The sequence below is a fragment of the Spea bombifrons genome, chromosome 4 (assembly GCF_027358695.1).
Source record: "Spea bombifrons isolate aSpeBom1 chromosome 4, aSpeBom1.2.pri, whole genome shotgun sequence".
Taxonomy (NCBI): domain Eukaryota; kingdom Metazoa; phylum Chordata; class Amphibia; order Anura; family Pelobatidae; genus Spea; species Spea bombifrons.
Window position 1 is genome coordinate 86,170,980 of NC_071090.1, and position 14,838 is coordinate 86,185,817.

A 14,838-nucleotide genomic window follows, 5' to 3' on the forward strand; every position below is an offset into this window, starting at 1 on the left:
TGAGGCTGTATGGGGCATTAGACTGTCCCTTAAAACTAGCTCTCCCATGTTTTTAAGTTGCCGACTTGGGTGAGAGAGTGAGTAAGGAGAAGGCTCATTAACTTGACAGTTACATGTTAATATATGCTGGATCTGCCACCAACAGCCAACAAACCCTGCTTCCATGAATTTAACTTTTAAACTAAATACTTCCAAATGAATTATGCTGCCAATCAAAAGATGGCGTAAATTCATTCATTTAGTTATGCTAAGAGCTGTAACCGTGAAAGTTCCTCTTTAAATAGGGCACAGCAACCTAGAGTCAAGTACAATGTAGGACAGTGCTTTTTCCAGCTAAAGACCTCATCAATATCAGAGAGACCTTTCTGTCTTCTAGTTTAAAACCAATTCTATCATTTTCAAATGTGACTGTCACAAGATAAATGGTAGCCACTAAAGAGCACAACACTTCAGAATACTATAGAACTATATTATTTCATATACCTCCACTTCACACTTGCCAGAGTTTGGAAAAATTATTTTCATTTTACACTATTTGGACAAAAGTATTGGGATGCCTGACCATTACACCAACATGGACTTTGAGGACATTGCATTCTTAATACATAGACATTAATATGTAGTTGTCCACCCTCCCCCTGCAGCTACAACAGCTTCCACTCTTCTGGGATAGCTTTCCACAAGATTTTGGGGCGTTTCTGTGGATTTTGTGCCCATTCATCCAGTAGATCATTTGTGAGGCCAATCTCAATCTCCATCTAGTGTAGAGGACACTGAAAAGATGCTTTTTAAATACAATACATGATCATGGTGCTTTAAGTAGTTGCCCAAAAGAGGAAAATCCTCAAAACACTGATGTATATCTGTGGGTTTGTTTCAAGAAGAATAAGGTTAGTTTAAAGGCAGTGGAGTTGGTGGAAATAGAAACCGTACAGGTGCCAGCAGTGTCCAGTTTACAGTCAGAGCCTTATTGCAGGTGAGCATTACAAGGTAAATAACTGTTTTTATGGAGTCTTTTTTGATAGCAATTCTGCAAATCTTTATTAAAAAACTATTGTTAATGTTTGCTTAATTGTTTGCTCAAGAGAAAAAAAAAACAAAAGGTTTGCAATCACTTCCATTAACATGCACATGGTTGCGGTCTGGGTTCTAGGCATACATGGGAACTTCCCGACTCAGGGTGCTCGGAGCCCACTTCCTTAGAGTGGGGTGAGTAGCAAGAGGCGGGGCCATCCTCATACCAAGGCGGGGCTAGATGCATGAGGGGTGGGGGATCATCGTGCATAAAAGCAGGGCTTGCCCCAGGTAGTCTAAATTCTATGGGTCGGAAGGGGAATAAGGCGTGACTAGGTGACAAGGAATGTTGACCTTGAGAACAAGAGCTCCACCGAGACTTTATAGAGTTCTAAAGTATGGTTCTAGGTAAAGGTTATTTCCACACTGCCATTTAGAGCAGAGTTCCTAAGAAATAAAAACTAGAGATTCTGTGCAGGGGAGTTAAATATGTTTAAAACAGTAGCATCATTTTAAAATAGTCAGACACTAACAGGTAAAATCACAGTCTTTGTTAACAGAGCCCTGCCTGACTATTTTCTGATGCAATGTCAAAAAAATGCCTTCAATTTCCTGTTTGACAACTTAAATGGATTGGTTTCTCTGTCCATAAGGTTTAGCAGTAAGTACAGTACCATACTCCAGATGCTTTGGTTTGGAAATACTTCTCATTTTTAAAATTTAACCCTCCTGTATGGAAAATTGGTTTCTTGTTTACAAGAAAAAGAAAAATGAAAAAAAAAGAGAAAAAAAAAAAAGGAACCACAGATTTTCCCTCTGAGCTTCAATGTGACTTTTTCGTCCTTTCACTTCAGCATTCAGAATTCACTTATCTCCGCTCTCTGTATATCCATTTTCAAACTCCTGCCCTCCCCCTCAGGCATTTTCTTCCCATCTCCACTTTCCATACCTCCCTCGGACCTTCTTTCCCATTCTTTGTTACCTTAGCAACAGCTATCTTAGTTCAGTGGCTCCCTAGCGCCTCTTTCTCCCTCTTATCAATCTCTTTCCCCCCTTTCATCTGTCTCCACATCTTTACTGGTCTTTTAACCCATCTTTGAATTTCCTCACTTTAATCTGCTTCTACATTCTATTTTCCCCCAACACGTACTCCCCTCCCTCCTTTGCAATTCTTCATTAGACAAAAAAAGAAAAGAAAATCAACATCCATATGTTTTATTTATTAACAAAAATCGTTTATATATATATATATATATATATATATATATATATATATATATATATATATATATATATATATATATACACACACACACATATACATACATACATACTACAATGAAATAATTAGAATTAGTACTGCACAATACAAAAATAATAAAGTAAAGCTATTGCTTGTAAGAGTACAAGAGCAAGGCCCTCTTCGCCTTCTGTATCAGTATGTTAGTGTTTTAAATTGTCTTTTTAAAAATATTTTCACTGTCCTTATTGTAAAAGAATCTGTTGGTGCTATATAAATAAATGTAATATAATACAGATGCGTAGATAAACTGTACCTCTGATTTGTAGGAATATCTACTTGCCTGGAGTTCTGTATTCAGTTATACAACATGTTCTCAAGACATCAACCCCAGGCAAGCACTTTACCAGAGCTGTCCAGCTGAAGGATGAAAACCAAAGGAGGACCCAAATCTTCACCAAGAACGGCACAGGCTCTGTTATGCGTTTTTAGTAGGGTCTTAATTTTAATAAGTGCCTATGTGTGGATTCTCCCTGCCAGCAAACTCCAGCACCGCCTCTCCCCTTTGCTTTAAGGGAAAGCAGAAGGTGTGACGTGACATTCAGTCTCAGGCTGGACACGATCAGAAGAGAGGGGTACTTTTTGTACCCTCCCCAGGCACTTACTGCCCTGCTTCCTAATTCCAGAACACTAAAGGCCTACTTCTAGTTTCTCAAACACTACAAGCCCATACATTTGCTTTCACCTGGACCTTTACGAGCTCAAAAAAACAAGACTTTGTACACTCCCATTCTTGTACGTACTGGGAACCAATCCCAGGATAACCTGTGTTGGCATGTTTTAACATCTGAAAGAGCATCATACGATCACTGACTCTTTGAAGCTGATGAAATACTATGATTAAAAAACAAACACAATTTCCTATTGTAGGTACCATAGTTCATACGTGTAAGCGTGTTAATCCAGTTTATCCTGTCTTTCCAGACCATGTGCAGGAACAGAAAATCACGCTAAAGGAGTACCAAGAGGTTACACTAATCGTAGACTGCACGTCTTATAGTTTCCACCTCTAAAGCTTAACAGGTGGATTATAACGACCTGGAACTTTCAAATTTCCTAATTGCTAATGTTTCTTTAGGCATTTATGTGCTCCATTATCAACAGGAGACCGGACTTCACATTTTTGGACAGACGTAGGAAATCGGTAAAACTGTTGGTCTTTGGAATCTGCCTGTGACATTGTACCGATAGAGATGAGGGATATACATTGTGGTGCAGGGCAGCCCGGCAGGAGTGTATGGAAGGTTGTTGGCGGCCTAGAACATCACAATGAATTGATGTCAATACGGTTTCTAGGGGACCTACCACTAACTAGCCCTACTCTAGGCAACATGTATATACAGGTTTCAGCTAGTTAATAGCTGCCCACAGTATCTGTTCCTGGACTCTATATACCCTGATTAAAGTAGAAAGTTTGTTATCATGCGGGTACCACAAACACCAAGCAAGATTGAATGCGGAAGCGTAATTTCTGCCAGTTAAACCAGGGAAAAGTCTACATTGTTAAATTAGTCAGTCATAAAAAAAAATAATTTTCTAGCACAGACATAAAACCTAGCTAATTAAAGCAGATTCACCTCTTCAAATACTATGTTTTGGACGCAAGCTTTAAAGGGTTTTTGTGCTCTCTTAAGCATTGTGTAGCCAAGACCGATTGCTTGGCAACTTTTGTATTATTTTTCACCATAACTCCGATGAACACATTTCACGGTCAGTCAAGACTGTGTCTCGTGTAAAAAGATAAGTCCATATATCCAACATCAATATCAAAACTTTCACTGTGGCTTGTAGGTAAGCGGGGGATTTACAAAAGTAGTTTATCATGCGATAAAGCATGATAAATTGGAGAGCTTTCATCTGTTATGATGAGAGAAAAGTTCAAATTTTATTCAGTTACACCAATGTACTTGTGCACATCTATAAAACACCAGGAGCTGAAGCATGTTCTTTTACTAGGTCAAATCTTTCCTAACTTAGTGAATACCCCAGAAATATAATGCAATATCTTATATAAAACATGTAGAATTCAAAGCTAATCGTTAAGTTTTTCCACCCAGTCTCTGATTCAATTGGCCGATTCTCGGGGGTCACTACCTCCTTTATATGCTGCACTAATGCTACTTCCCAATTCGTAGGTTTCTTATAAAAATATATATTTTACTGCAATAAATCATGCAGCACAACTGCTTATAGTTAATACAAAACAAAAGAAACCCCATCCCAACCTACACGAATATGAGTTTTATATCCATGCTTGAATACAGGTGGCAATGCCAAGAAATCAGAATCCCTACAACAAATGTTCGAAGACTCTTTTCTGGAGAGTAGTTAACTTTCCTCTGGCTATTAAAGGGTTAGGATTTTTAAAGGTCCAAAGACGGGCTCTATTAAACATTTGCCCAGCAATACCTGCATGAAATCAAAATACTACAGATGCTTAGCTCCTCACAAACACACCTTAGCTGAGCGATTCCCAGCTCCATGGGAAAGCTTTTTTTTTTTTTTTCATTCAATAACAAAATTAAATACCTGAACCACCCCTTACTTGTTCTCTCTGTTCCCTTCCCCCCACAAAATAGAGAAGAGATACTCAACGGAAAAAGAGAGAGAGAGAACACACACATACACAAAGAAACTGAAAAGGAAGTGAATATAGGAAAATAAAAAAAATAAAACAGAATGCAGAGGGGAGGGGGTTTGGGGAGGGGGAGAAATACAAAGAGACGGGAATGAAAAGAAAGGAGGAAAGAAGCAGAGCGAAAGAGAGAGAGAGAAAAGACAGAAAGAAAAGGGGATTTTGAATAGAGAACTGTACCCAGATGAATGGTATGCGCATAAAAGAATGAATGCCTGAAAAGAAACAGCCGCATGAAATAACCCCTGTTCAGAGGCACTGCCAATCAAAACTACAATGCAAACGCTTCCTTTCTTTCCTCTTCTTTTTAACTTTCTGTTTTTCCAAAGCAGGCCAAGGAGGGAATGGGGGTGGGGTGAGGAATTATAAGAGCTAAATAATAAAGTGTGAATTGGTCAATGCATTAAATTTAAATGTTTAACCTCAAAAGTGCCACATTTCTGCATTTGTCCTTCTGCAAAACCTATGATGTTATTTACAAGGTACACATATTGTGTCCTAGTGTCCAACGCAGAGCTTTAATGGCCAAATGTCTTCGTATTCATTGCAGATTTATGCTTATGACCCGATAAGAAACTTGGCGAGGATTGTCCCCAAGTAGTTACCCGGTCTGAAATTTCAAATTTAGAAGACCACTCTAGATCTATTCCCAAGTAAAATGCATATTGTTGTCATTTTGGCATGACCTCCAATGCTCATACTGCATGCATTCTAAAGATGCCGAACTCACACAGTAATCAATGGGAGTGGCAACAGCAAATGGCAGCACTCAGCTAGCATACGCATGAATGACTGCTGCTATTGCCAGTGATTCTGCAAAGCATGTGCAGGAAGCATACTTCAGTATGCTTCCTGCTTTAAGTACAGGCAACCAAGGAAAGGAAGAAAATAAGACAGATGTTTTCTAAAAAATATTAATTACATGGCAACAGTCAACCATCACATGCATATAATACATGTATATGTAGTTGTAATAGGGTTCAATGAAAAACACAAAGGAAAAGGGCATACATACAGATTAATGTAGGAGGTTGACTCCAGGCACCAATTGTTGTGGTGTCTTCAGAAATTAGTCTGGAAAAGAAAAAAACATATTACATGAAAGCATTTAGGCAGCACGTAATATAATATGAGACTCTGAAATGGTCTATTGTGGACCAAAGCATAGATTTCATTTTCCAGTTTATTACATGTGAGGTCTTCGTATTCCAGTCCAGGAATATCAGTATCATATGTACCACCTCAATTAGAAGATATGAATGGCATTAATACATGCTGTAATATGGATTCATACGGGAGATGTATAATGTTAACATACAGTTTTTCTTCATTTACTCATATAGTTAGTCATCAAGATCATAGTTACAGGATGTCTTACAAAAATGCTTTCTGGCCCCTGTCCTCTAACTGGCAATTCCGGAATAGGAGGTTTAATCATCCGCAGTGTGCGCCCATGTTCATCTCCTGCTTAGGAACACCCTACTTTAATGGTTCAGTCATATGGCCCACTGACTGATCCTCACCACTAATATAAAACATTAACGTTTAACTGAAAGACCATAAAAGATGAGCAACTGATTTGTTTTTATTTTATTTTTTTTTTAAACACCATAAAACAGTTAAAAGTTTGCTATACAAAAAAGTATCTTTCATCACATCTTTATTTTTATCACATTTCTGAGTATGTCTTTACAACACTGAAAAAACAATACAAAGGACTTGGTTGTAACTCGGGCAACATCCCGCCAGTTACATACAATAAACATGGGTCACTGTTTATTTCCATACATTGGATATGGATATAGCCTTACTGGAATATTTAGTTGGAGGTGATGCTTACATAGAACATAACAGAGTAATATAAGCTTTTGGGACCGCGGAGGTCTCTTCTTTATATGAAAGTACGGAAATGTATGGATTTCCATCACAAGAAGAAACCCCGGAGTCCTGAAAACGTATGTAACTCTGCATATTTTATTTCATGTGGTAAAAACAGAAAAACAATGCAACCATAAATGAGTTCAGGTATCCATATATGATAACATCTATTTAAAGACAAAATAATAAAAAAAAAATACAAAAACAAGAAAGAATAATTTGCTTTGTGCACAAAATAACTGAAAATGTTCACTACTGGGCGTCTATAATATAACTTACACAGAACAGGTAGACAGCAGTATAACTACATAAAAGTCATAGGGGAGACCTGACAGATTAGAGTCAGGAGCTAAAATAGAACAGACGCTATTAACCTTTTAATTACCAGTGTGCATTTCAGACAAGCTGTGGGTTGGAAATGTCAGTCCCCACCAGTGCCGAACGCAAGCACACAGGTTGAAAACATATTGCTGGACTCATCAAAGGCTGGAACCCTATCGCTCTTCCTGCCTCAGGCAGGGCTGTCCAACCTTCACACCACATGCTTGGTGAGATTTTGTATCATCCCGAACCCGTCTAAATCCTGCAGCTGTACATCACTAGTTTAATACGGTCCCTACCTGTATGTCTCTGTGTGATATAGAGGCTGCTCTATAACAAAGATGGACAACGTTGCCAAAAATAAAGCAGTAAAGCAAGGACTATATTTAAAACTGCAAAAGCGCATACGTGCAATGTGAAATCTAAAGTAATCTACAAGAAAACAGAAATGAAACCTAGTTGTAAATGCAGTGTTAGAGAATAAGCAGTGCCTGCTTCCTAAAACGTGCATGCAAGAAAGAGGATGAGAGAACAGGAAAGATAAATTTAGAACAACGAAAAGCTATCCATCACTCTATACTCTGATTTCCTTCTTCAAGGAAATGATCAAGAAACAACCAAGATTTCTCCACCAGATTATCTACATGTTCTCACAGCTTCCCGTACTGACAGAGGACTGATTCTATCCATACCAGCCCTAAATAAAGGGGGGGGGGAGTACAGACCTGTATATTCACAGCAACAGACATCAAATCATATATATAAAAGGCCATCTGATTCCATGGTATGTCATTGCAAGACTTCATATGCTTTAGGTGGAGTCTATAAGAAAATGGTGTATTAATTACGCTCATGCTGTATTAAGCAAACTTCTCCCACAGGTTTGATGTACATAATTCTTATTATAATATATTTTTTCCCCTGTCTGGTCCCTTTTGTGACACCGCTATATGCATTTAGCTCATTACCATTATGAAGACCCCTTGGGTACACCGTGTCATTGCAGGGTTTGTCAGACCACCCCTAAGGAAACAACTCATGGGTAGAAAAGTCATAGGACAGCCTTTCATATACTAAAGCGTACTTATTACCACTGCTATGGTTTCAGATGTATTATATCACTGTTTGTAGAATACACATTTAATATCATCACTGGCGGTAATTACACAATCAAGTGTGTTTCTGGAACAAAATTCTCAAAACTGTGCCAATAATGTTAAAACTACAAGCTTATTATCACTTTATTTATTCATTAACAACTAATGTAATAATGTACAAAAACTACTTATTAAATATTAAGCTTCTTAATTAGACTGTAGGAAGATAAAAAATATCAAATTGGAGATCTCCTCACATTGGTGGTTCTCTATTAGCTACGTCATGTCACATCACCAATAATATGACACAGGGCTAGGGAGACCCTATTGGTTATTTCTTCCAAGACCCATATGCATTGCATATGGTGCTGACTAACAGGACTGGCCTCATTGTATAGATAAACTAGGCATTACCCTGGGGCACCAAGCAACAGGGGCCACCACCACTGCCCCTAAGGAGCAGGGCTGTTTGTTAACTGGGTGTTAAAATACTCAATGAAAAGAGATCTATGCCGACACAGACCTTCATACCAAAGCTCCTCCGCAAGACGTGCGGGTTGATGGTGGTAGACGTCAGGACGTGACACCATATCCCAGCACTCAGCATCACGTGCCTGAATACCGTGTGAAGCAGAAACCTTAGAGCCAGACCTCATTTTACAGATGGGAAACCGTACACTGCTGGGTGGCCCTTTACATGCACTGGTGAGCCACACATGTGCATCTCCATCAGAAATACTGTACTATAGATGTACTCTTTTTGCCTAAAGTGTTAAACCACCCATTGCAATTTTCATAATTAAAGTTTTAAATGCCATATTACAAAGTATGTTCTAATTAGCGCGACAATACTTTCCTCGAGTAAAAGGCTGCCCTGGAGTGCCAGGCATTTGTAATTCTGTTTACACACGCTCCATATTGCAGGGTATCTACTGCTCTACAGTATTGTTGTATCCCTATTCCCAATGTATAGATTTAGGGGGGGGAAAGGGTTTATTTGAACCCTTATTAGGAAAAAATGACTAATTTTTAATTCAAGGGGTTAAATTCCAATTTTTAGTTTAATATCTTGTTGTTCAGTATACTTGTTTCTAAACACTACATTGTTACATAACTTTCCCTGAATTATGGTTTACTGGCAACTTCTTGCCATACGCAGCCTCTGGAACCAAGCAGCGTGATGAAAGTCTTAGCTAATTTTTAATTACTAAGCCTTGGAAACCTTTTAATTATCTTTAAAAGGAATACATACAGATGACTGCTGTTAAAAGTCTCGCTGATTTAATTAAGAAAACTCTTAGATCAGAGGAAAATCCAACTTGTTGAGAAGGACAAGAACCATTATTGTAGAGCTGAGCCCAGATAAGGGTTAAAATAAAACAAAAACACAATAAAAGAACAGCTGAATTGATGACTGATTAAATGACCAGGACACAAGGGGAGTAAACCAGTATCTGTTCACGCTTCTTTATTGCAACAGCTATCCACCAACACGAATCCATGTAGAAAGTATATTTATAAATGACTAACTGGCTTCTCGCATTTGTCTAGTCCCATTCATCACAAGTTAATTCGATTATGTTAAAATCTAAACATCACTTAATAATTCTAGGTAGCTGGGTTCTAACTTGGGTAGATACAACAGCAGTTCAGTTTTTTTTTATCACCAGGACTGTCCTGAGACACTAAAGCAAGCAAGTCCGGCTGAACCTCCTTGGACATTTTATCTCTCCGCTGCTTAGTGGCCAAGGGCTTCAATATATCTACGAGGCCCGATTGCACAGTACAAGAGAGTAGGAGCCAAGTTTTGAACGTCAACTCACGATTGTATGACTTACGGGCTGTTTATATTTTTTTGCTATTCCATAAAACAGATGTTCTCAAATTGTTCATCACACCCCAAAAAACACCCCGAGGTTTCCAAAAACTGTAATCTCAAAACGCAAGTCTGTGTGGCCTTTGATAACGGATTTGAGAGCCATTGTCTTACATTATCTATGTTCAGGGCCGGCCTTAGGGGTGTGCGGCCTGTGCGACCGCACAGGGCGCCATGGTAGCAGGGGCGCCTGCCCGGGACTTAACTTAAAATATAGTTTTTTTGTTTTTTTTGTAAACTTTATTTAACATCATTCATGCTTTAATCTAAGTCTCGGTTGCTCGTGAAGTTCTCAGCAACCGCTCAGCGCCCCTTACTCTCCGTCGCGGTGCCGACATCTCATGTTGAGCGCCGGCACCGCGGCAGAGCGAGAAGACGGATGACTCCCGCTCTCACCGCAGGACTCCGGCAACAAGGTAAGTGTGTGTGTGTGTGTGGGGGGGTGTAGTTTGAAGGGGCAGAGGGGGGGTGTAGTTTGAAGGGGCAGAGGGGGGGTGTAGTTTGAAGGGGCAGAGGGGGGGTGTAGTTTGAAGGGGCAGAGGGGGGGTGTAGATTGAAGGGGCAGAGGGGGGGTGTAGATTGAAGGGGCAGAGGGGGGGTGTAGATTGAAGGGGCAGAGGGGGGGTGTAGATTGAAGGGGCAGAGGGGGGGTGTAGTTTGAAGGGGCAGAGGGGGGGTGTAGTTTGAAGGGGCAGAGGGGAGGGGTAGTTTGAGGGGGGGCGCCAGAGGAGTAGTCCGCACAGGGTGCCACAACGCCTAAGGCCGGCTCTGTCTATGTTGCGTTCTAAATTGTTGCACTAGATTTACACAGATCATAAAACACACTTCTGTACCCTCTATTATTATGTACTTTATATTTTTCGGGGGCCAATCTGCAGAAAACCTTGGATTTTCAAATAGCGGGGTGCTTGCCTTGTTTCCTCTTAACTATGCGTTCCAGTTTCTTCTCTGTGAAGTGTGAGCTTGGCAGGCCAAAGCAGTGAACTCTCCCACAGCATGCACCCCATGACAGTAGTAGCCCTTACTAAAAATACATCAACAAAGAACAAGGTACAGCGCTATGTTTACAATGTACCGGTATATAGCAAAATACTTTACAGACATACTGAGAGTATTACAGAGATGAGAACTATAAAACTACTGCAACACCTATTCCAAGATATACAATTATACCCACATTATCATATATAACAGACATATAGCTTTAGGATCTAAAAATATGGAACACAGACAGAGCAATAACGAAATAAAGAGTACCGCATTGACGGACAAATAAAAAAGCCATTAAAGTTTAGGGAGCAATTAAGTATTTTTAAATAAAAAGTAACATTGTTGGAGATCACAGGAATCATAAGATGCTTCGGAAAGACAAAAGGCTATATAAAAAAAGAAATGAGCAAAAGGTCTGATTTCCTTAACTAAACCCTTTCCTGTAAACGGGGAATATATTATAATATTGCAAGTTTTATCAACAATTTTGTAAACGTGATAGACCAGCGTTATCTATGAACTCACAGACTTGCTAAAGGAGAGTTTGACACTTATCCTGTGTACTATACAAACGTTATTTGGGAGAAATAAGTCCATCGTAATATTCATAATGTTCATATCCTGTTTCTATTACCGCCTGTGTATGATAATTATAAGGGCTATCTGCGGGGCCTTGTTTAGTACAAGAGAAAAACAGGTCATCGTTTTGGGCCCAATTTTCTGCATGAAACCAAGTTGTACCAACACTTGTGGGTCTATCTATTTGATTTACTCTGCAGAAAATAATATTTTATTAGTTAAAACATGCATTCCTCTAAAAGATGTGAAGAGTCTTACTATTGCAAAAGAATTTTAAAACCTAGTTTCTATTGAATATAGTTAATAAAAGGTAATACAAATTGAAAAATGGGAATCAAATGTGCTCTGTGTGAAATGTTAATAAACTCATCTCTAGCTCTCTTTATCTCTTCCTCTTTTCCCCCCCATCTCTCTCATTATCTCTCCCCTTTGTCTTCATCTCTCTTCCTCATTATCTCTTCCCCCTTTCCTCCCCATCTCTCATCTTTCTCACGATCTCTCCCCTTATCTCTTCACTGCATCTTTCTTTGTATATCTCCATTTTCTCACACATCTCTTACATTAATTCCTGCGGTGGGTGCGCAAGGTCTGTTCCTACCGAAGCGTTTCAGGGCTCTATCAGGGTGCGAGTGGCCTAAGTGGCAAAACACTGAGATATGACATCATATCCCATCACTCAGCATCAACAGCCAGCATGCTTCACAATGGGGCAGTGGAATTGAAGTCTGCAGGAACATACCTCGCGCTCCCAGAACCTTAAAATTACTGCTCTGATGAATTTACATAGACCTCTGTAGATACATCATATACTGGGTTCCAAAGCTTACTATCTAGCTGTTAAACTCTACATTGCTGGGCCTTGGTCGTTAGTGTAATAAAACGAGGATGGAAGTTTATTCCAGAGAATGTTAGAACATAGTAATAATCTAAACCTGAAAGGTCAGAGGTTTGCATATAACGTAAGGAAGGTTTACTTGATGGAGGGGGTGGTAGATAAATGGAACAGACTCACATCAGAGGTGTCTGAGGCTATTACAGTGAGGGAATTTAAACATGTATGGGGTAGACATAAAGCTATCCTGGATCTAAGATAAGACCAAGGACTGATTAATGTCTGAGCATTTACAGCAGGAGAAATGGGCTGACTAGATGGGCCAAATGGTTCTTATCTGTCATCATAGCCCAGGTTTCTATCTTTAGTCCGTTTGTTAGTGAGAGCAATGATTTTTTTATGCTTGTCGCATGAAAGATTTACAAGATTTAATTGAAACACCTACATTAATGCTAAGATAACATTTACAAACTAGTAAGAACACCGCTAAAACCCACACCATCAATATACAATATAAGGAATTACAATTAAATCTGACCCTTCACCTTGACGTCAACATCGCAAAAAGGCTGCAAACCAGGTGAAGCCCTGACAGTTCAAAGGTAAGAGTTTAAGGATGGAGTTAAAAACCCCCGTAGCAAGTATAAAGGAGCAAAGACTACTATAGGAAAACCATGTTTACTAAATAACTACATTTATTTTGGTCATACAATGTGTTAAATTTCTTAAAATAAACTACCAAATGTATATAAAATTTAACTCTTTGTGGTAAGAGGACAAAATATTTAAAATAGTTTTATAGCTCTCCCAAGTCTGGATGATTTGAATGGAATTCTACCAGGATTGTAGACACTTTATTTAAAAAATAAAACAGAAACAAAACATATATGGGGTTAGGCTTCATTAGCATGACTAAAGAACCTGTTCCTTCAACTTCACACTTGTCTGGTAAAAGTTGCCTACGATACATCTAGGTAAGTCCTGCTAGTCAGCAATGTGCGACAACTCTCAAGGGGCTGCTGGCTGAGGATGCTGGGAGTTGCAGCGAACAGCAATTGGAATGCCAGTCGTTTGCAAGTAAATATTTGTTTACAGGCTTGAGATAAGCAGGCGGTTTAGTAAATGAGTTCACACACCCACTTCTGCGTCTGGGTGTATTATATATATTATATTCTCTTGGTAAGCAGGGCTTTGTTGGGTACATGAGCACAATTGTTGTACAGTAGCCATTTGTGAGCTTTATATAGGCCACGGTGGGGGTTAAGGTACTGCCCATCCCCATGAGTGCTGGCTGTATAAGGGCCCCAGCTATATACTTGTAAGAGCAGAGCTTCCTTCCAGTGAAACCATGTTCCCCAGGGAAAGCACCGACACACCAGCTCCCACAGCATCTCCTCAGCAGAGGCTCCAACAGCCACAGGCGCGACAAACTTTCTTACAGTTTGCTGCGTGTGGAGGCAGCAAAAACACAAAATAAACTTCAAGGTAAATAATAACGAATACGCCTGAAACTGCGTTAGCGTCACACACGTGCAGCATGTGCAAGCTACAGGACTCAGGGATAAACCTTTTTACACACACATTTATATCTTCTCTCCGTCTTTCCCTTACTCTACTCCCTACCCCCCACGAACGCCATCTCCCTGTCTCCCCTGTATCTCCCTGACACAAGTAAATGTGGAAGTGAAAGAGAAGGCAGCACGTTAGCTTCTCATAATACCCCTCCTGACAAGCAATGACCTGGTCCTAATGCCGACCTTTGCCGGCGGGGGGAATGCACCATCAGTGCTAGATAGGGGGCGAATAAGATGTTTATGTGGAGGTAAGATAAGAGTTCGTGAATACTGTGAGTGTAGTCTTACTAGTCATACGAGGCACACTAACAGACGAAAGTGTTGGACTTACCCTGAAGGCGAAGTGCTGTATGTGAAGAGGGGTCCGAGGCTTCAGGGCTAGGGAGCTGGGTTTTATTCCCAGGAGGGAGTGCAGAGACAGAGGTGCTGCTGGGATGTCTTATCTCTCTTTCTGTCTCTGCTTCTCAGCTCTTTCTGTCTTTCTCTAGCAGGAAGGAAGAAGGGAATGAGGCAGGGCTGACGTGAATGGATGCAAAACAGCTCCTCCTAACCCTGCTCTGTGTGTCTGTGAAAGAGAGAGACAGAGGGAGAGGAGGAAAAAAACAGAAAGAGAGAAAAGCACCCAGCACCCCCTCTATCTCTTTTGTTTTCTCACCTCCTCCCCTCCTCCACCAAGTTTTCTTTCTCTCTAAGACTGGGGATTTTTTTTCTTCCCTTTGAAACTCTTCTGTGCTCATTAAAA

At 39.9% G+C, this 14,838-nt stretch overlaps 1 protein-coding gene across 2 annotated transcripts in view; it reads right to left on the bottom strand.

Annotated features, from left to right (window-relative positions):
* The window catches only part of ZNF710 (zinc finger protein 710), a 36,908-nt gene extending 22,209 nt beyond the window's left edge, over window positions 1–14,699 (bottom strand). Inside the window, exons 1-2 of one of the 2 annotated variants that reach the window (XM_053464316.1) lie at window positions 14,428–14,699; window positions 5,965–6,023 (exon numbers count right to left, since the gene is read on the bottom strand). The gene's annotated coding sequence lies outside the window, so the exon portion shown is untranslated. Of the gene's footprint in view, window positions 1–3,057; window positions 3,130–5,964; window positions 6,024–14,427 lie in introns of those variants that run through there. The other variant, XM_053464317.1, reaches the window with a different exon arrangement.
* Window positions 14,700–14,838: the final 139 nt, after the last annotated feature.